At 37.7% G+C, this 23,629-nt stretch overlaps 1 protein-coding gene and 1 pseudogene across 1 annotated transcript in view; one reads left to right on the plus strand and one right to left on the minus strand.

Annotated features, from left to right (window-relative positions):
- PPM1E (protein phosphatase, Mg2+/Mn2+ dependent 1E) overlaps window positions 1–23,629 on the plus strand; it is a 232,851-nt gene that overhangs the window by 134,812 nt on the left and 74,410 nt on the right. The window lies entirely within an intron of this gene.
- The window catches only part of LOC138082745 (peroxynitrite isomerase THAP4-like), a 71,272-nt pseudogene continuing 48,493 nt past the window's right edge, over window positions 851–23,629 (minus strand).

Below are 23,629 nucleotides of genomic sequence, written 5' to 3' on the forward strand. Positions count from 1 at the left end.
AGTTCCTTGTCTTGGAACTTTATTGGTTGTCTACGTAAACCAAGTTATTCAGCATCTTTTCTCCACTAAATTTTCCTACTACACTATTTCTTCCTAATCTCTCTTTATATTTTTAAATAAATAAGGTTTTCCTCGCCATGCCGTCCCCACTTCGAATTACCCTGGATCCACTGGGGCTGGACCCCAGCATGTATGATTTCTCTTTTCCACACCAGGGTTGATTAATTTTATTAGTCTTTTTTTTTTAAACTAGGCTTTTCATTAGCTTAATTGATTTTCATTGTTTTATGTTTATTGTTTCATTCATTAGTTTCTCTCATTATTTTCTTCCTTCTTTTTTGATTCAATTTTCTGTTCTTTATCTTACTTTCTGAGATAAATGCTTAAAACATTGATTTTTAAAGACTTTTTTCTTTTCTAATGTATCCATTTAGAGGTAAAAATTTCTTCTAAGTGTGGCTTTAGCTGTGTCCCACAGATTTTTGATATGTAGTGTTTCCCTTATCGTTAGCTCAGAATGGTCTCTATTTTCCACTCCGATGACATTTTGATCCATGGATCTTATGGAAGCAAATTATGTAATTTTCAAACAAATGGTGACTTTCTAGTTCTCTCTTAAGTATTGAATTTTAGCTTAAGTTCACAATGATTTGAGAACATACTCTGTGTCATTTCCAACACAGATTGTTGGAGCCTAGAGATGAGACTATCCATGTAAAAGGAGCACTTTAATGTCAGATATTGAGGGTATCTGTATCGGTGGGGGGATATCCATGTAGAGAGGTGATCCAAATGAAGTAAGGAGAACATCCATGTGTGAGGGTAGCCTAGAATGGGGAAAAAGATGTTTTCACGAGGTCATGGAAGCAGTAGCTCGGTCCCGTTGTGCAATGTCAAAGCCAAAACAAGGTGAGGAAGGTGTCCATATTGCAGGCATCTTGGCACAGGTTGTGAGAGCTTGAATCAAGTCAAGATGGTATCCACATGAGAGGGCATCCTGATATTGATTGTCAGAGCTCAGATGAGGTAAGGAGAGGGTATCCATAAGCAGGAGAGGGGGTCGGTGGTGAGTGGTATGGTGCGGGATATAAAAGCCTAAAAAGAGGGAGCAGGGATCCATGGAGAAAGGTAATAGTGTCATCATATTATGAGTATTAGAGGCTGAACTCGGGTTAGGAGAGTATTTGCAAAGAGAAGAAGTAGCTCTGACCAAGTGAGGGGTGTTGGTGTCCAAGCAGGGCAAGGAGAGCAGAGTTGGGGGTGGGATGATGGGTAATTGATTACAAATGGAAGACTGTTCATATTCAGAGTATATTAAAGATAATAGGAAGTAAATACATTGAGGATAACAGGAACCAAGTTTCTTCTTATTGGAATAGAGTTACATGTATAGAAAGGAAGAAACCTAGAATGGGTTTGTGGTATTAAGTTGAAATTAGAGATTATCATTGTGAACACATGGTTTTCTGTATCTGTGGAGATATACACACACATAGAAACAGAGATGAAATGTGTGTGTGTGTGTATGTTTTACCACAAATATACATATTTTTGTACAAACATTCTCTAGCTATGTCTGTTGAGAAGGCCTCAAGATAATTCAATATCAATGAGCATAGCTAGTACCAAAATAGTACTTCCAAATACTGTTATCCCCTAAAAGGAACTAGAGTTGCTGATGTCAAGTTGGGGAAAGGATATAAAAGATGACCCTAGACCATCTTGTACCTGAAAGTAAGAAGGTGCTTAAAGAATGGTGAAAAGATGTAAAATAGAATTTAAAAATGAATAAAACTTTTTAAAAAGATGTAAAAAGGCAGAAATAACCAATTTGAAAAAAGATAAAGCAGTTTCTTATAAAGTAATCGTATATATACTGAACCATTACTCATTCTTTATATCTTCAAATATTGCACCTTTATCCTTTCTACCTCTCCTCTTCTAGAAGTCTAATTAAATGTTAGACCTGTTCTTTACATCTTTCATGTCTCTTAACTCATATTTTTAAAATTGAAATACAGTTGATGTACAGTATTATGTTAGTTTTAGGTATGTCACCTAGTGATTTACATTTGCACGCATTATGGAGGGATTACCACAATAAGTCTAGTAACCATCTGTCCCCATACAAAGTTATTACAGTATTATTGACCATATCCCTTATGCTGTAAATTACATCCCCATGACTTATGCATTTTGTAATTCAATGTTTGTACTTCCTAACCTATTCATCTAATCCCCTACCCCCGCCTTGCTAATCCACCACCCCTCTGGCAACCACCCATTTCTTTCTCTGTATCCATGAGTCTGTTTCCATTTTTCTTTGTTTGTTTTGTTTTTTAGATTTCACATAAAAATTAGATCATATGGTATCTGCCTTTCTGTGACTAATTTACTTCACTTAACATAATACCCTCTAGATCCACCCATGTTGTCACAAATGGCAAGGTTTCATTTTTTATGGCAGAGTAATATTGCATTGTATGTATGTATGTGGGGCTTCCCAGGTGGCTCAGTGGGTAAAGAAATCCACCAGCAATGCAGGAGATGCAAGAGACGTGGGTTTGATCCCTAGGTTGGAAAGATTCCCTGTGGAAGGAAATGGCAACCTATTCCAGTATTCTTGCCTGAAGAATCCCATGGACAGAGGAGCCTGGCAGGCTACAGTCCATGGGGTGACAAAGAGTTGGACACGATTGAAGCAACTGAGCACGTACACACATGTATGTATGTATGTATGTACCTATATAAACCACAGCTGCTTTATCCATTCATCTATTGATGGACATTTAGGTTGCTTCTGTGTTTTAGTTATTGTAAATAATGCTTCAGTGAACACTAAGGTGCATATATTTTTTTTTGAATTAGTTTTTGTTTTCTTAGGGTGACTACCCAGAAGTGAAATTGCTGGATCTTGCAGCAGTTCTATTTTTTAATTTTTTGAGGAAACTCTTTACTGTTTTCATAGTGGCTATACCATTTTACAACCCCAGACAGTACAAGAAGATTCCCTTTCTCCACATTCTTGTGAACACTTGTCATTGATGGCCTTTTTGATAATAGCCATCCTGACAGGTGTGAGGTGGTATCTCTTTGTGGTTTGATTTGCATTTCCTTGTTTATTAGTGATGTTGAGCATCTTTTCATGTGCCTTTTGCCCATCAGTATGTTGCCTTTGGAAAAATGTCTATTCGTGTCCATTGTCTAATCAGATTTTTTTTTTGAATGTTGACTTGTATGAGTTCTTTGTATTTTGAATATTAACCCCTTATTGGATATATCATTTGCAAATATCTTTTCCCATTCAGGAGGCTGCCTTTTCATTTTATTGATGATGTCCTTCATTGTGCAAAAACTTTTTAGTTTGATTTCATCTCATTTGTTCATTTTTGCTTTTGCTTCGCTTGCCTAAAGAGACAGTTCCAAAAAAAATATTGCTGAGACCAATGTCACAGAGTACGCTGCCTGTGTTTTCTTCAGGGAGTTTTTTTGTTTCAGGTCTTATTTTAAATCTTTAATCCATATTTGAGTTTATTTTTGTATATGGTGTGAGAAAGTTATTTGGTTTGATTCTTTTGCATGTAGCTATCTAGCTTTCCCAGCATCATTTATTGAAGAGGCTGCCTTTACTCCACTGTATATTCTTGCCTTTTTGGTAATACATTAAATATATAAGTGATATATTTTATAATACATTAACTATATATATATATATTTCTGAGCTCTCTATTATGTCCCATTGATCTATGTGTCTGTTTTTATGCCAGTATCATAGTGTTCTGATGAGTCTAGCTTTTTTTTTTTTTTTATTAAATTTTAAAATCTTTAATTCTTACATGTGTTCCCAAACATGAAACCCCCTCCCACCTCCCTCCCCATAACATCTCTGTGGGTGATCCCCATGCACCAGCCCCAATCATGCTGTATCCTACGTCAGACAAGAAAAACACCAATACAGTATACTAACACATATATATGGAATTTAGAAAGATGGCAATGACGACCCTGTATGCAAGACAGGAAAAAAGACACAGCTGTGTATAACGGACTTTTGGACTCAGAGAGAGAGGGAGAGGGCGGGATGATTTGGGAGAATGGCATTCTATCATGTATACTATCATGTAAGAATTGAATCGCCAGTCTATGTCTGAGTCTAGCTTTGTAGTGTAGTTTGAAATCAAGAAGCAGGATGCCTCCAACTTTTTTTCTGCCATTGCTTTGGCTATTCAGGACCTTTTACATTTCCATATAAGTGTTATGATTCTTTGTTCTGGTTCTATGAAAAATGCCCTTGGTATTTGGTAGGGATTGCATTGAATCTGTAGGTTGTCTTGAGTAATATAGTGATTTTAACAACTTTAATCCTTCCAATCCATGAGCACAGTCAATTTTTTCATTTGTTTGTGTTGTCTTCAATTTCTTTCATCAATATCTTACAGTTTTCAGAGTCCAAGTCTCAGATTTATTCTTAGGTATTTTACTCTTTTTGATGCAGTTGTAAATGGAATTGTCTTCTTGATTTTTTTTCCTGATAATTTATTATTAGTGTATAGAAATCTAACATATTTCTGTGTATTAATATTGCATCCTGCAACTTTATGGAATTCATTTATTGCAATAGTATTTTGGTGGCATCTTTAGGATTTTCTACATATAGTATAGAGGCATCTGCAGACAGTCACAGTTTTGCTTCTTTTCTTCCAATTGGATTCCTTTTATTTCTTGTCTGATTGCTGTGGCTAGGAATGCTCTTATGTTTTTCATCTCTAGCTTCTCTGTGTTGCATTATGGAAAATTCTTTTCATGTTTATATTCTGATTTACTAGTATTAATTTCCCCTGGATTTATTCTGTTATTAGTCTGATCCATTGAGTTTATATTTTTAATTTCTAGATGTTTGGTTTGATTTTACTTGGATCTGCTTTTTTTTCTTTTGCTTAAATTTTCAGGTCTTTTATTTCTTAGTCAACAAACCTGATTTTATAGCCTGAACATAGGTAGTTCACTTATCTGATTTTGGGTTCTGTTATCTTTTGTTTCCACTGACTATTGCTTGTGGTGTCTTCTTTCCTTGCATACTTTATACTTTTGACTATGAGCTATAATTACCCTTGACATTTTTTTGTGGAAAATTATTTGAAGCCTAAAATAAGGCTTGGATTTATCCAGAAAACACTTTGAGTCTGCTTCTCTTGGGTGTCCTAAGAGTATTAACCAGACCAAAATAACTTTCAACTAAATTTTTAGCATGGACTTTCTTGGACTTTACAGATTGTATGAATATAGGTTGCAGTCTTTTGTGTGACCCACACTGAAGTTGTGGACCCCAGAAGAGGTGGCAAGAATACACAGAAGAACTGTACAAAAAAGATCTTCACAACCCAGATGATCACAATGGTGTGATCACTCACCTAGAGCCAGACATCCTGGAATGTGAAGTCAAGTGGGCCTTAGAAAGCATCACTACAAACAAAGCTAGTGGAGGTGATGAATTCCAGTTGAGCTATTTCAAATCCTGAAAGATGATGCTGTGAAAGTGCTGCGCTCAATATGTCAGCAAGTTTGGAAAATTCAGCAGTGGTCACAGGACTGGAAAAGGTCAGTTTTCATTCCAATCCCAAAAAAAGGCAATGCCAAAGAATGCTCAAATTACCGCACAGTTGCACTCATCTCACAGGCTAGTAAAGTAATGCGCAAAATTCTCCAAGCCAGGCTTCAGCAATACGTGAACTATGAACTTCCAGATGTTCAAGCTGGTCTTAGAAAAGGCAGAGGAACCAGAGATCAAATTGCCAACATCTGCTGGATCATGGAAAAAGCAAGAGAATTCCAGAAAAACATCTATTTCTGCTTTATTGCCTATGCCAAAGCCTTTGACTGTGTGGATCACAATAAACTGTGGAAAATTCTGAAAGAGATGGGAATACTAGACCACCTGACCTGCCTCTTGAGAAACCTATATGCAGGCCAGGAAGCAACAGTTAGAACTGGAGATAGAACAACAGACTGGTTCCAAACAGTAAAAGGAGTACATCAAGGCTGCATATTGTCACTCTGCATATAAGGCAGAGTGCATCATGAGGAACGCTGGGCTGGAAGAATCACAAGCTGGAATCAAGATTGCCAGGAGAAATATCAGTAACCTCAGATATGCAGATGACACCACCCTTATGGCAGAAAGTGAAGAGGAACTGAAAAGCCTCTTGATGAAAGTGAAAGTGGAGAATGAAAAAGTTGGCTTAAAGCTCAATGTTCAGAAAATGAAGATCATGGCATCTGGTCCCATCACTTCATGGCAAAGAGATGGGGAAACAATGGAAACAATGTCAGACTTTTTTTGGGGGGTTCCAAAATCACTGCAGATGGTGACTGCAGCCATGAAATTAAAAGATGCTTACTCCTTAGAAGGAAAGTTATGATGAACCTAGATAGCATATTCAAAAGCAGAGACATTACTTTGCCAGCAAAGGTCCGTCTAGTCAAGGCTATGGTTTTCCCAATAGTCATGTATGGATGTGAGAGTTGGACTGTGAAGAAAGCTGAGCACCGAAGAATTGATGCTTTTGAACTGTGGTGTTGGAGAAGACTCTTGAGAGTCCCTTGGACTGCAAGGAGATCCAACCAGTCCATTCTGAAGGAGATCAGCCCTTGGATTTCTTTGGAAGGAATGATGCTAAAGCTGAAGCTCCAGTACTTTGGCCACCTCATGCAAAAAGTTGACTCATTGGAAAGGACTCTGATGCTGGGAGGGATTGGGGGCAGGAGGAGAAGGGGATGACAGAGGATGAGATGGCTGGATGGAATCACTGACTCGATGGACATGAGTCTGAGTGAACTCCGGGAGTTGGTGATGGACAGGGAGGCCTGGTGTGCTGCGCTTCATGGGGTCGCAAAGAGTCAGACAAAACTGAGCGACTGAACTGACTGACTGACTGCTTGATAGTGATTTAAAGCAGGTGATTTTTCTAGCGTTTAAAAGTTTGGAGGGTGACATTTCCAGTTTATGTTTACTGTGAGGTGTTGGTTTGAAAAGTCCCTGCTTTATCAGGGTATCATTAACTAGATTCCTGCTTGGGAATACTCAGCACTTTGTCTCTAGATCTCCAAATCATCCAGGGCAGTTAGCAAATGCCCTCAAGGCAAAAGTTAGCTTCAGTATTCACTTTACTTCTCTGGGGGCTTCTTCCTTGACTTAGTTTCTTTCGTATGAATATTGCATAATTTTTCCTAACTTCTGGATATGTTAAGATTTTAAAATAAAATTCTAAGTTATTTTCAGTGAGAGTTAATGTAAGTACCTATTTCATGCCAGAAGTTGAAGTTTACATATAATGTTTTTAAAAATTATGCTTAATATTGCACCTGATTTTCCACAGTTTGCTATGATCCACACAGTCAAAAGCTTTGGCATAGTCAATAAAACAGAAGGAGATGTTTTTCTGGAACTCTCTTGCTTTTTTGATGATCCAACGAATGTTGGCAATTTGATCTCTGGTTTCTCTGCCTTTTCTAAATCCAGTTGGAACATCTGAAAGTTCACGGTTCACATACTGTTGGAGCCTGGCTTCGAGAATTTTGAGCATTACCCTGCTAGCATGTGCTGCTGCTGCTGCTGCTAAGTCGCTTCAGTCATGTCCGGCTCTGTGCGACCCCATAGATGGCCTCCTACCAGGCTCCCCCATCCCTGGGATTCTCCAGGCAAGAACACTGGAGTGGGTGCTAGCGTGTGAGAGGAGTGCAATTGTGCGGTAGTTTGAACATTCTTTGTCATTGCCTTTCTTAGGGATTGGAATGAAAACTGACTTTTTCCAGTCCTGGGGCCACTGCTGAGTTTTCTGAATCCTTTGACTATGTGGATCACAAAAAACTGGAAAATTCTTAAAGAGATGGGAATACCAGACCACCTGATCTGCCTCCTGAGAAATCTGTATGCAGGTCAAAAAACAACAGTTAAAACTGGACATGGAACAACAGACTGGTTCCAAATAGGGAAAGGAGTACGTCAAGGCTGTATATTGTCACCCTGCTTATTTAACTTCTATGCAGAGTACATCATGAGAAATGCTGGGCTAGATGAAGCACAAGATGGAATCAAGGTTGCTGGGAGAAATATCAATAACCTCAGATATGCAGATGATACCATCCTTATGGCAGAAAGTTAAGAAGAACTAAAGAGCCACTTAATGAAAGAGGAGAGTGAAAAAGTTGACTTAAAACTCAGTGTTCAGAAAACTAAGATCATGGCATCTGGTCCCATCACTTCATGGCAAATAGATGGGGAAACAATGGAAAGAGTGAGAGACTAATATCCTGGGCTCCAAAAATCCCTGAAGATGGTGACTGCAGCCATGACATTAAAAGAGCTTGCTTCTTGTAATAAAAGCTGTGACCGACCTAAACAGCATATTACAAAGCAGACACATTACTTTGTCGACAAAGGTCCTTCTAGTCAAAGCTTTGGTTTTTCCAGTAGTCATGTACGGATGTGAGAGTTGGACTATAAAGATAGCTGAGTGCCAAGGAATTGATGCTTTTGAACTGTGTTGTTGGAGAAGACTCTTGAGAGTCCCTACGACTGCAAGGAGATCCAACCAGTCCATCCTAAAGCAAATCAGTCCTGAATATTCATTGGAAGGACTGATGCTGAAGCTGAAACTGCAATACTTTGACTGCCTAATGCGAAGAACTGACTCATTGGAAAAGACCCCGATGCTGAGAAAGATTGAAGGCAGGAGGAGAAGGGGATGACAGAGAATGAGATGGTTTGAGGGCATCACCGACTCGATGGACATGAGTTTGAGTAAACTCTGGGAGTTGGTGATGGACAGAGAAGCCTGGCATGCCACAGTCTGTGTGGTCATAAAGAGTCGGACACAACTGAATGACTGAACTAAACTGATTACATGTGATACAAAATCAAAAAATACAAATTGGTATATAGTAAAAAGTATGTCTTTCTCTAATCTTTGTCATTCAGCCTCTTCATTTCTCATAGAAAGCCACTGTTAGTTTTTTATATGTGGATTAAATATGCTTATTTTATAATTTTGAATCAATTGGTTATTTTACTCCACAATTGCCCACGTTAGGTTGTTTTTTTGAAATTTTATTTTTCAGGATCATAAATTTTTACTCTAGTTTTCTAAGCTATAAATTTTTTGTATGAAAGTGATCTTTTATACATGAAATAACCATGAATGTTTCAATACAAGTTTCAGTTTATGAACCTAACTCTGAGAATTTTTATTTTTCATCATGAAAACTACTAATGCATGAAAAGCATAAGGATGGAGATAATGGATTTATTTCTAAGGAAAAATATGTGGTTTCCTGTATCTCCAGTTTTTCACTGGAGATTTTGTAGTATAGTTCTATTCATGGATATCCATTTAAATTAATAATAAAAAACGATTTATGCTGCCCCTTTTTTGATATTCATTTTTTTCCTTCATGTAACAAATATTAGTTATTTTGCTACTCTGTGCTAGGTTTTGTCCTTTGTACTGGGGGTAGCAGTGAACAGTCCTGAACTTCATGCAGAGGCACCACTTTGGGGGACTAGCCAGTGAACAAAAACAGACAAATATATAATATTTAAGGTAGGATAAATTTATGGGGAAAAATAAAGGAAAGTAAAGGTCACAGAAAGCACAAAGGATTGAAGAAGAGACTGATGCATAATATAGGGTTAAGGGCGAGTTGTGTCTCACATGAAGTAAGGGTATGTATACTTCCTTCAGATGGAGAAGTACCTGGTATATTTGAGAAACAGGTGTGAAGGAGTGAGTAGTGGAGAGAGTTAGGGCTAAGAGTTGTGGTTTGGGGACAGACCCAGATTACTCGGCATTGTAGACCATTGTGAGAACTTTGACTTTACTTTGAATATAATGGGAAGCCATTGGGTTTTGAGTGAGACATAATTTGACTTGAAATATTTTTCTTCCCGAATTAAAAAATTTATTTTGTTTATTCACTTTGGGCTGTGCTGGGTCTCTGTTGCTGAGCAGGTATTTCTCTAGTCGTGGAGAGTGGAGACTCTGCTCTAGCTGTGGTGCGGAACCCTCCTTTGTCGCGGAGTACTGGGCTCTAGGGCCTCAGTAGTTGAAATTCCTGGGCTCTGGAGCACAGGCTCAGTAGTTGTGGTGCATGGGCTTAGCTGCTCCGTGGCCTGTGGGATCTCCCTGGATCCGGGGATCCAACCCATGTCTCCTGCATTGGCAGGTGGATTCTTTACCACTGAGCCACCAGGGAAACCTCTTCCCAAAGTTTTAATGAAATTTTCCAAACATTTAAAACAGTTGAAAAAAATAGTATGAGTATCCATTTGCCCACCTGTTGGTTTCAGCAGCTGTTAACCTTTTGCCTTTATTGTTTTATCTATGTCTGTCCATCTATCTGTTTTTGCTGAGCCATTTGAAAGTTGCAGATACAACACTTCATCCTTAAAAATATAATCACAATGCCATAATATTATTTATTGATGCAGATATCCATTAATGATTCTTGCCTGAATTCATTTCTTTGAGGTGTTACTTTGGTTTGAAGTTTGATCTGTTTGATTACGATGTGGGAAATAGACTGTAAGTTTGAGTGGAGGCAGATTCCAGCTATTCAGCTATTGCAGAAGATGGACTAGAGTGATAGCTGTTGTGATGGTGAGAAATGGTCACAATATGGATATATTTTGAAGAAAGGTCACCTGTATCTGCTCATGTTAGGACTGAGAAAGAGAAGTCAAAAGTGACTTAAAGGCTTTTATCAATAAATGGAGTTGCAGTTTGCAGAAATTGGGAAGATCGTGGGAGGATCAGGTTTGGGGACTGGGGGTCAGGAATTTGACTTCAGTCATTCTAAGTTCAGAACATCTATTAGACTTCCAAATTGCATTATTGAATAAACAGGAAATAGAGGCCTGGGTTCAGATGTTTGGGCCAGAAGTAAATATTAGGGAGTCATGAAGAAATAGTGGTGTTTAAAGCTACAAGTTGAGATACGGTAGATAATACAAGTTGAGGTAAATGTAGACAATAGTAGAGGTTCAAGGACTGACCCCTGGGGTACTACAGTGTTTAGAAATCAGAAAGAGGAGGAGGAGTCAGAAAATGAGACTGAGTATGTACTAAAAATTCCAATTACATAGTATTTAAAATAGGCATTCTTTAGAGACTATATTGAGATAAATAATATGGAAAATTTGAATTGCAGAATTATTACAGAGTGAAAACAGCACTGGGTAAGAAAGAACTTAACATTTTTCAGAAAATGAGTGGCCTATAGCTAGGTACTTTTGTATCTTCCCATTCTCTATACCTTTTACTTTCTTTTCTTACCTTGTTGTATTAACAAGGACTTCCAGGGAGATATTGAAGAGGAGTGGTGAGAGGGAGCATCCTTGCTTGTAGCTGATCTAAAGTCTGATGGTAGAGGTGTAGGTTTTTCTTAGTTATTCTCTATCAAATTGAGGAATTTTCCCTCTATTCCTAGTTTACAAGAGTTTTTATTATGAATGGATATTGGATTTTGTTAAATGCTTTTCCTGCATCTGTTGATCTGATCATGTGATCATGTTGGTGTGATAGATTACATTGATCTTCAAATGTTAAATGAACCTCACATACCTGAGATAAATCCCAGTTTGTCTTTGCATGTAATTCTTTTTATGCTTTTAAAAATAAAATTTGTTAATATTTTGTTGAGGAGTTAGGTTCTTAATTTACAGTATTAATTCATTCCTTACAGAAGAAAAATCTCCTTATAAAACTACTTTTGTGTTCTTCCATTAAAAATGTATTTCTGTTGATTGTGAGAGACAATTTATTGAAATGATAAAAAGCAAAATGCCCAGTTTTAAATCATGTGACTTTTGGCAAGGTACTTCTATTTCTGTTCTTCAGTTTCTTGAGCTATCGTAGTATCTATCTCATAGAATTGTTTTGAAGTTTAAATGAGTTATTAAATGGAAAGCACTAAAAATGGTGCCTGTTGTTAGTCGCTAAGTCATGTCTGACTCTTTTGCAACCCCATGAACTCTAGGTCGCCAGGCTCCTCTATCCATGGAATTTCCCAGGCGAGAATGCTGGAGTGGATTTCCATTTCCTTTTCCAAGGGATCAAAACCACGCCTCCTGTATTAGCGCGCAGATTCTTTACCACTGAGCCACCAGGAAAGTGCCCAAAATAGTGCCTAGAACATTATAAATTTTGAATAAATATAGTTGGCACTTTTGGGTTTTTTTGGACTTTGTTGGGGTTTTTTCCCCTGAGGAAAAGAACAAGCTGAACTTAAATGAAACAAAATATGTTTTAAAAAGCTAAGAGGTGTCACCTCCAACAGGAAACTGTCCTATGCATCTTTTAGATTTCTATTGCATCTAACATGCAAGTCTGTCTTAATTTTCTATTAAGATTGTCTCACTAGGGTATCCTTCCTAGAAGTCTCTAACATTCTCAAGAGAAGAGACCAAGTCCTATTCATTCATTCATCCAGTCAACAAATATTTCAGCTCTTCCAGATGTACAAGCTAGATTTAGAAAAGGCAGAGGAACCAGAGATCAACTTGCCAACATCCGTTGGATCATAGAAAAAGGAAGAGAATTCCAGAAATACTTCTGCTTCACTGACTATGCTGAAGCCTTTGATTGTGTGGATCACAACAAACTGTGGAAAATTTTGAGAGAGATGAGAATACCAGACTGCCTTACCTGCCTCCTGAGAAATCTGTATACAGGTCAAGAAGCAGCAGTTTGAACCAGACGTGGAACAACGGGCTGGTTCAAAATTTGGAAAAGAGTATGTCAAGGCTGTATATTGTCATCCTGCTTATTTAACTTATATGCAGAATACATCATGTGAAATGCTGGGCTGGATGAAGCTCAGGCTGGAATCAAGATTGCCAGAAGAAATATCAATAGTAACCTCAGATATGCAGATGATACCACCCTTATGGCAGAAAGTGAAGAACTAAAGAGCCTCTTGATGAAAGTGAAAGAGGAGGGTGAAAAAACTGGTTTAAAACTCAGCATTCAGAAAACTAAGATTATGGCATCTGGTCCCATTACTTTGTGGCAAATAGATGGGGGAAAAATAGAAACAACGACAGACTTTATTTTCTTGGGCTCCAAAATCCCTGCGGACAGTGATTGCAGCCATGAAATTAAAGGACATTTGCTCCTTGGAAGAAAAGTTATGACCTAGACAGCATGTTACAAAGCAGAGACATCACTTTGCCATCAAAGGTCCATATAGTCAAAGCTGTGGTTTTTCCAGTGGTCACGTATGGATGTGAGAGTTGGACCATAAAGAAGGCTGAGTGCCGAAGAATTGATGCTTTTGAACTGTGGTGTTGAAGAAGACTCTTGAGAGTCCCTTGGACTGCAAGGAGATCAAACCAGTCAGTCCTAAAGGAAATCAACCCTGAATATTCATTGGAGGGAGATGCTGAAGCTGAAATTCCAATACTTTGGCCACTTGATGCAAGAGCCAACTCACTGGAAAAGGCCCTGATGCTGGGAAAGATTGAAGGTAGGAGGAGAAGGGGACGACAGAGGACAAGATGGTTGGATAGCATCACCGACTCAACGGACATGAATTTGAGCAAGCTCCAGGAGATATGAAGGGCAGGGAAGTCTAGTGTGCTGCAGTCCATGGGGTCGCAAAGAGTCAGACATAGTTGAGTGACGGAACAACAACAACAATGGTAGGCAGTGGATATAAAATATAATGCTTTCACTGACTTTCCATTCTAAAGGAGGAAGCTAGATAATAAACCAAAACAAGATGATTACATCTATTGATAAAAGCTGTGATGACGTGTCCAGAAGAGGTTTGATTCATGGAGTGGCAGAGCACAAAACATCTTCAATAACATTTCTTGACCTAGTCATCAACTAAGTGTAGAGGATGAGAAAGGATGAATTAATAGTTGATAGTAAAATCTCACACAATTGCCACTGTAGAAACCCTGGAAATGAAACAATGTTATCATTCTTAAATTTTTACCCTAATCCAGGCATAGTACTAAATAGTGTAGCTCTGTAATAATAAGTACTATGTGTCAATTATACCCTTTAATTCTCACAGCTGCCCTGCCCTGAATGCTAAGTAATGTGCCCATTTTACAGAAAAATAAAAAGCTTAGGAGTTTAAGTGGTTTGTTTAAGGTTACGTAGATAGTAAGTATCAGAACACAGATTTTATTCTAGATTCCAAGCCAATGCTTTTAATCTTGTTCTACGAGCTGGTAATTTCTTCTAAACAGGCAGCTAATTTGGGAGAAGGGTAGTGGTGTATGTTTGGGGGCACAATTAAATGTTGAAGATTAAGCCTGTAAATCAGATTCAAAGTGTAAAACTACCAGTCAGTAAGAAAAAAGATTAGTACCCTTGCTAGAAGTAATTTCCATCTCCTCTGATCTCCTATAGGTCTCCTATAGGTTATGATTATACCATCCTATCCCTTGCCCTTTGCCAGATTCTTAACCAGTTCCAACTGAATTTTTTTCTTCTGGCAAATGGACATGATAATACCTGCCAAACCTCTACAAGTACTGTATAGGAAAGACTTGTAAAGTGGAATAAAGTTTTAATTATTCTAATGGACTGTAAACTACTGAAGGATGGTCTCTGGGTTATATATTTTTCTATGCCCCATAGGACAAAAAGGGATCATTTTATGATGTTTTGGAGGCACTTAGTAAATATTAGCAGAATAAATGAATGATTCCTCACTTGTTAAAGCTTTTCTCATATTAACAACTTATAACAGAAATGTATGTGCTGTCAGAGCTTTATTAGTAATTCCAGCTATCTTGATACCTTGAGTTAGCCTGAGCTGTACTGCATCTTGGACTTTAATTGTAATAAAATAGGTTTTGTTTCTGAGAACCATTTTAGTTCATTTTTAGCAACCTTGCCTGACGCATAAACAGTTTGGCAGAGAGGAGGAACGTGATATAGTGGAGGCAGTTGGCTTGCTGACGCAAGAACACTTTGAGTTTGTGATGCTTAGCTGTAGGTGCCGATGAGATGCCGTGTCAGATGCTGCACAATGTTCGTTAGAAACAAGATTTTTAGTATGAACGTCTGAACTAGAACTAGCTCTTAGGCTTTGGTCATCCAAATTGAAATCTGAAAGGTTTAATTTTAGTATAATAAAGAAATTTCAGAATATAATAAAATCTGGCACCATGTCAAATAACATGCTCCTAACAAATCTGAGAAATTAGTTTTAGTTATGAGCCCTTTTCATATTAAAAAATATCACTGTTTCAAACTTGTTTATTTAAGGGTATTCTCTTCATACTGTTCATATTCAGAAAGGCAGCTTTAATTTCCTGTTTTGGCTCTGATCATATTAATTTAAATAAGTCTCTTTATATTTCTTCCCTCAATTTTCATTGTAATACAAGAACAGGGGATAACCTTTAGCCACTCCTTATGTGCTAAAGAATAGTGTGAGCCTTAGAACTAGTCCAAGGGGTGTTTTGAAGACTGTTCTACTTTTAAATACTTCTACTCGTTTATAATGATACCTAAAATTATAACACAAGAGGTTCATTCCTTTGATTTAAGATTTTGTTCCTGTTAAGATGCAGATATCCCTGAAGGATTTTAAACGTTGCTTTTAGGTACTGTTCTTCTAAGTGATGGAAATAAAAGCAGTGAACAAAACTGACTGTGCCCCTGTGGACAGACGATATATTCACAAATAAGTAATAAAAACGGTGAGGAACTGTTTTTTCATACAAAGTGGGTTAGAAAATCCTCTATAATAGTGTTACATTTGACAGAGACTTAAAGAAAGTCAGGGTATGAGCCATATGAATATCTGAAAGGTCATTCCAAGCAGAAAAAATGATACAAAGAACAAAGGGCCTGAAACGAGTGCGTGATTGGTATGTTTAAGAAATAGCAAGGAGGCTGGTATGGCTTGGATGGACTGAAGAAAGAGTAGAAATGAGAAATGGTCAGTGAGGAAATGAATGAGTGTATAAGTATGTATCCTCGGGCAGATTTTTAAAAAAAATAAACTTGTTTGTTTTGAGTAAATTTAGATTTACAAGAAGCTGTTAGGATAATATTCCCATCTACCTCTTATCCAGTTTCCCCTAATGTTTACATCTTATATTACCATAGCATCTTTGACCAAACTAAGAAACCAGCATTGGTACATTGTTATTAACTAAGCTTCAGATTTAATTTGGATGTCATAGTTTTCCTGCTAGTGTCCCTTTTTTATTCTAGGCCCCTTTCCAAGATATCTTATTGCATTTAATTTTCATGGCTCCTTGGTCTCTTCTGGTGTACGACAGTTGTTAAGTCTTTCCTTGTTTCCTATGATCTTGACAGTCTTAAGGAATTCTGGCCAGGTGTTCTATGGAATGTTCTTCAGTTGAATTAATCTAATAATGTTTTCTAAATGACTCGACTGGGGTTTTAGATATTTTTTAGAAGAATACACAGAAGTGAAGTCCTCTTTTCCAAGAAGTGAGACAATGAGAGTTAACTGTCCCTGACTTCAGAGCTGACTCCTTCCAAATTAAAGTATACTGGGAAACCTGCAAAGACTGTCTTAACCAAGGGGTCAAGGTTAATATTACCAGTGATAAGTTATATTAATTTGATGTGGTGAGTTGAACAGATTTTGATATAACATGTGAACAAAACCTGATTTTTGAGAAAGTTTTGTGAACAAAGCCTGATTTTTTGAGAAAGCTGTGATTTCTACATAGACTCAGCACACAATCTGTGGCAAGGTTAATTTAAATATAGACTTTTGACATTTCTTCTTATCTTCCATGGTTATCACTACTTAGCACCTTAGGCTGTTGTCATTTTGTGGTGTGTGTATATGAGAGAGAGAGAGGAGAGGAGAGAGGGAAGGAGAAAGAATGCGAGGCAGGCTTTTCTGTTTGTGTCTGCTTTTGTTGTGAGCCACAAGTATATCATATCAATAGTTGCCGTGACCGAAGTCTACACTGATCATGTGTGGTCACTAGTTTGTTAATTTGAAAAGTCCTGATCTTTGCATCCTTATAACTCTCTCTCAACTAAGAGTTGGCTGTATTAAACACTATTATTACCCCAAATAGTTTAATTTCTGTTGTAAATTCAAGGGACTTTTAAAATGTTTATCTCTATTAAAATGCATTGCAGTTGACTTACTTTGCATTAGGAAACAATTAATATTGGACTAGTGGGTTGAAGATTTGTATTCTAGTTTCTGCCCCCATTACTTTTCTGATGTGACTGATTCACTTAACTCATTTTTCTTATCTATGAAATGGGAATAATCACATCTTCAGCTATGCCTACTATTCAACATGCATTCTAGGACATGTTCTATTTAAGTAAAATTTTTTTAATATAAATTTATTTTAATTGGAGGCTATATTTAAATAGGTTTTTAAAGGCTATTAAATAGTTTGGGAAAAAATAGTTTCTAGCAAAATATTCTATTTAGTCAGTTAATAGCTGCTCCTTACAGACTGTTTGAGGGATTGCTGTTGTTCAGTCACTGAGTTGTGTTTGTCTCTTTGCAACCCCCTGGACTGCAGCATGCCAGACTTCTCTGTCCTTCATTCTCTCCCAGAGTCACTAAAATTAGTGTCCATTTAGTCAGTGATGCTATCTGACCATCTCATCCCCTGCTGCCCTCTACTTTTGCTTTCAATCGTTCATTCCCAGCCTCAGGGTCTTTTCCAATGATAAGCTTTTCACATCAATTGGGGATTAAATGAGATTATATACATAAAGACAGTGCCTGGCACATAATAAAATATCAATAAACAGAAAGTAATTTATAAAGGCAGAATTTTCTATTCCCCATTTTCCTGATCCTGTTTAAGGAAATACTCAGTTAAGCCTTGTTCGGTCTTCCTAAGTCTTTGATAATTCTCTGTGACTAAATAAATTATGCAACTGGATATGCTACTGGAGATCAGTGGAGAAATAACTCCAGAAAGAATGAAGGGATGGAGCCAAAGCAAAAACAATACCCAGTTGTGGATGTGACTGGTGATAGAAGCAAGGTCCGATGCTGTAAAGAGCAATATTGCATAGGAACCTGGAATGTCAGGTCCATGAATGAAGGCAAATTGGAAGTGGTCAAACAGGAGATGGCAAGAGTGAACGTCGACATTGTAGGAATCAGTGAACTAAAATGGACTGGAATGGGTGAATTCAACTCAGATGACCATTATGTCTACTACTATGGGCAGGAATCCCTTAGGAGAAATGGAGTAGCCATCATGGTCAACAAAAGAGTCCAAAATGCAGTACTTGGATGCAATCTCAAAAACGACAGAACAATCTCTGCTCGTTTCCAAGGTAAATCATTCAATATCACAGTAATCTAAGTCTATGCCCCAACCAGCAACACTGAAAAAGCTGAAGTTGAATGGTTCTGTGAAGACCTAAAAGACGTTTTAGAACTAACACCCTAAGAAGATGTCCTTTTCATTATAGGGGACTGGAATGCAAAAGTAGGAAGTCAAGAAACACCTGGAGTAACAGGCAAATTTGGCCTTGGAATATGGAGTGAAGCAGGGCAAAGGCTAATAGAGTTTTGCCAAGAGAACGCACTGGTCATAGCAAACACCCTCTTCCAACAACACAAGAGAAGACTCTACACATGGACATCACAGATGGTCAACACCAGAATCAGATTGATTATATTCTTTGCAGCCAAAGATGGAGAAGCTCTATACAGTCAGCAAAAACAAGACCGGGAGCTGACTATGGCTCAGATCATGAACTCCTTATTGCCAAATTCAGAGTTAAATTGAAGAAAGTAGGGAAAACCGCTAGACCATTCAGGTGTGACCTAAATCAAATCCCTTATGATTATACAGTGGAAGTGAGAAATAGATTTAAGGGCCTAGATCTGATAGATAGAGTGCCTGATGAACTATGGACTGAGGTTCGTGACATTGTACAGGAGACAGGGATCAAGACCATTCCCATGGAAAAGAAATGCAAAAAACCAAAATGGTTGTCTGGGGAGGCCTTAGAAATAGCTGTGAAAAGAAGAGAAGCGAAAAGCAAAGGAGAAAAGGAAAGATACAAGCATCTGAATGCAGAGTGCCAAACAATAGCAAGAAGAGATAAGAAAGCCTTCTTCAGCGATCAGTGCAAAGAAATAGAGGAAAACAACAGAATGGAAAACACTAGAGATCTCTTCAAGAAAATTAGAGATACCAAGGGAACATTTCATGCAAAGATGGCCTCGATAAAGGACAGAAATGGTATGGACCTAACAGAAGCAGAAGATATTAAGAAGAGGTGGCAAGAATACACAGAACTGAACAAAAAAGATCTTCATAACCAAGATAATCACAATGGTGTGATCACTCACCTAGAGCCAGACATCCTGGAATGTGAAGTCAAGTGGGCCTTAGAAAGCATCACTACCAACAAAGCTAGTGGAGGTGATGGAATTCCAGTTGAGCTGTTTCAAATCCTGAAAGATGTTGCTATGAAAGTGCTGCACTCAATATGCCAGCAAATTTGGAAGATTCAGCAGTGGCCACAGGACTGGAAAATGTCAGTTTTCATTCCAATCCCAAAGAAGGGCAATGTCAAAGAATGCTCGAACTACTGCACAATTGCACTCATCTCACACGCTAGTAAAGTAATGCTCAAAATTCTCCAAGCCAGGCTTCAGCAGTACGTGAACCATGAACTTCCAGATGTTCAAGCTGGTTTTAGAAAAGGCAGAGGAACCAGAGATCAAATTGCCAACATCTGCTGGATCATGGAAAAAGGAAGAGAGTTCCAGAAAAACATCTATTTCTGCTTTATTGACTATGCCAAAGCCTTTGACTGTGGATCACAATAAACTGTGGAAAATTCTGAAAGAGATGGGAATACCACCCCACCTGACCTGCCCCTTGAGAAATCTGTATGCAGGTCAGGAAGCAACAGTTAGAACTGGACATGGAACAACAGATTGGTTCCAAATAGGAAAAGGAGTACGTCAAGGCTGTATATTGTCACTCTGCTTATTTAACTTATGTGCAGAGTACATCATGAGGAACGCTCGGCTGGAAGAAGCACAAGCTGGAATCAAGATTGCTGGGAGAAATATCAGTCACCTCAGATATGATATCAATCACCTCAGATATGCAGATGACACCATCCTTATGGCAGAAAATGAAGAGGAACTCAAAAGCCTCTTGATGAAAGTGAAAGTGGAGAGTGAAAAAGTTGGCTTCAAGCTCAACATTCAGAAAACGAAGATCATGGCATCTGGTCCCATCACTTCATGGGAAATAGATGGGGAAACAGTGTCAGGCTTTGTTTTTTGGGGCTCCAAAATCACTGCAGATGGTGACTGCAGCCATGAAATTAAAAGATGTTTACTCCTTGGAAGGAAAGTTATGACCAACCTAGATAGCATATTCAAAAACAGAGACATTTACTTTGCCAACAAAGGTCCGTCCAGTCAAGGCTATGTTTCTTCCAGTAGTCATGTAAGGATGTGAGAGTTGGACTGTGAAGAAGGTTGAGTGCCGAAGAATTGATGCTTTTGAACTGTGATGTTGGAGAAGACTCTTGAGAGTCCCTTGGACTGCAAGGAGATCCAACCAGTCCATTCTGAAGGAGATCAGCCCTGGGATTACTTTGGAAGGAATGATGCTAAAGCTGAAACTCCAGTACTTTGGCCACCTGATGCAAAGAGTTGACTCATTGGAAAAGACTCTGATGCTGGGAGGGATTGGGGGCAGGAGGAGAAGGGGACGACAGAGGATGAGATGGCTGGATGGCATCACCAGCTTAATGGACGTGAGTCTGTGTGAACTCCAGGAGTTGATGACGGACAGGGAGCCCTGGCGTGCTGCAATTCATGGGGTCCCAAAGAGTCGGACACGACTGAGTGACTGAACTGAAATAAATTATAGGAGAATCTGATTAATCAGATGTTATAGAACTATAGGAAGAAGTCCTACTTGTAAATTGAAATTTGAGTACATAATTTCTATGCTGCTTTCCAATTTTATGATTCTGTGCTTTAATATCATTTGTGCGTGCACCATAGGATTTGATAAGGGATAACCAAGATAATATATCTGAAAACCTTTTGTAAAGTACCATACAAATATATGATATGATATTATCACTAATTAGTTAACAGAGTTTCCTTATAGTAAGAACTGTCTGTATTCACTGTAAATAATAGGTTACCCTTGATAAGATTTTTTTCTGGTGAGACCTAGAGTTCATTCTTATTGCTGTAATTGTTGCCATTGTTGTCTGTTGGTTGATACTGGTTTTCCTAGCTAGAGAATTATAGCACGTTTTAAATATAACACCTGTTCTCTTATTTCTTCCAGTCCCCTCAGTTCAGTTCAGTTCAGTCACTCAGTTGTGTCCGACTCTTTGCGACCCATGAATCGCAGCACACCAGTCCTCCCTGTCCATCACCAAATCCTGGAGTTCACTCAGATTCACATCCATCGAGTCAGTGATGCCATTCAGCCGTCTCATCCTCTGTTGTCCCCTTCTCCTCCTGCCCCCAATCCCTCCCAGCATCAGAGTCTTTTCCAATGAGTCAACTCTTCGCATGAGGTGGCCAAAGTACTGGAGTTTTCTTCTGTGATAATTTTTCCTGAGGTGTCACTATGGTTAAAGTTATAGTTCAGCATTTCTATTAAGGAGACATTTTTTTCCAAAAACCATTGTAAAATAGACAGTAGCTCTCTGAAGTCAGACTCGTTCAGCTTGATGCCACTACTCTTGGTTTAACTTAAACAGCACAGAACCAGTTTTATGGTGACTTCAGAAGGGAATCTATAGCTGAAAAGCAAAATGAATTTAAGCTCTGCTCCAGTGTCTACTACCAATTATTTCTTATTCTCATTATGAAAATAACACATGCTTTGTGCTATTATGGTTTTTCTGCAAAAAAAAAAAAAAAAAGTTTTAAGACTGTCTTTTTTTTTTTTTTAGTTTTCATTTATTGAGCTTATCAGATAATTTCAAATTCAAATTGTGCCACTATGAACAAAGGTATTTTCCTAGATGTTTTTCATATATTTCCTGAAAATGATTTCTTAGGTCTTTCTTAGTATCAAAAGCCTGGCTGAGATTTTCATTTTGTCCCTGGTTGCTGTATTTTGTTACTTCCCCCATGAGCATTCCTATTTTTTTTCTTTTTTTCTTCTTCCCTAGTTTATTTTCTGAATTTAACAGTGGGGAATCCATTTGACTGTGCTCACAGCAGGTAATAAGTACTATGGTAGTCACTGGATTGGTTTCTTTGGATGGTAAAGAGAATAAGGGTAATTAAGCTTTTCAGAAGCTGCCAACTGTGTTGGGGTTTTGGTGTATATTTAAGCCTTATTTAAAAACAGTTCCTTCAGAAATTGAACTATTTAACTGGTAGAATTCCTAAGGCATATTTCTTTATCAGGTAGAGATTATTTAGATGAGTGGACTTTGTGTCAAGTAGAAAGAAATCCTCTTTCATGTAAAGCTAGATTTAATGCTATACTATCTCATTATGACTTATATTTGATTTATGATTTTAGTTTGGTGCTTTTTACCTACCATAAATTTCCTAAAATGACCTTTTACAAATAAAACACACTTTTAAAATGCAGCCTTCTAAAAAACTGACTAAGAAACATTTCTTTAGGTACTTTCAAAGATTTGGATTCAGGTATGATCTTCGCTTCTCAAATTCAAAATCTAAATCTAGATAAAGTAGAAAAGACGTTGTTTTTTATAAGCTATAGTCCTGGGATCAGAAGTTTTATCTAAGTAAACTGAGATGTTGGTATCTTTAAGACTCCAAGGATTCTAACTGAGCCATAAATAAGAGCAGAGCTATCACTGTTTCTAATCAAAATAGTACTTCTCACTTGCACTACTTCTGTTCAGCATAGTACTCAATGTTCTAGTCAGAGCAATTAGACAGGAAAAAGAAAGGGCATTCAAATTGGAAATGTAGAAATAAAATGATCTGTTTATAAATGATATGAGCTTATATGTAGAAAACCCTAAAGGTTACACACACACACACACACACACAACACACATCAACTTACTAAATGAATTCTGCAGAGTAGCAGGATACTAAGTCAATACATAAAAATCACTTGTGTTTCTATATGTAAACAATATGAAAAGGAAATTACAAAAACAGTTCTGTCCACAATAGGATCACAAAGAATAAAGTACTAGGAATTAATTTAACTAAAGGGGTTAAAGACTTTTACAATGAGCTACAAGACATTGTTGAAAGAATTAAAGAAAACACGCACATGGGAAGAAATTCCATGTTTGTGGATTAGAATATGTAATACTGTTAAGATTTCTACCCAAAATAAAATAGATTCAATGCAATTCCTATCAAAATCCTGATTACGTGTTTTGCAGAAATAGAAAAACCTATCCTAAAACTCATGTGGAATCTAAAGGGTTCCCAAATAGCTAAAACAATCTTGGAGGCAGAAAGAGCAAAATCAAACTCACAGTTCCTGATTTTAAAACACACTGTAATGCTTCAATAGTCAAAACTGTGTGTATACCCGCCTAAGACACACATAAAGAACAATGGAATAGTATAGAGAGCCAAGAAATAAACCTTCACATACATGGTGAAATTATTTCTGGAAAGGGTGCCATGA

Source organism: Capricornis sumatraensis, chromosome 8 (assembly GCF_032405125.1).
Source record: "Capricornis sumatraensis isolate serow.1 chromosome 8, serow.2, whole genome shotgun sequence".
NCBI lineage: Eukaryota > Metazoa > Chordata > Mammalia > Artiodactyla > Bovidae > Capricornis > Capricornis sumatraensis.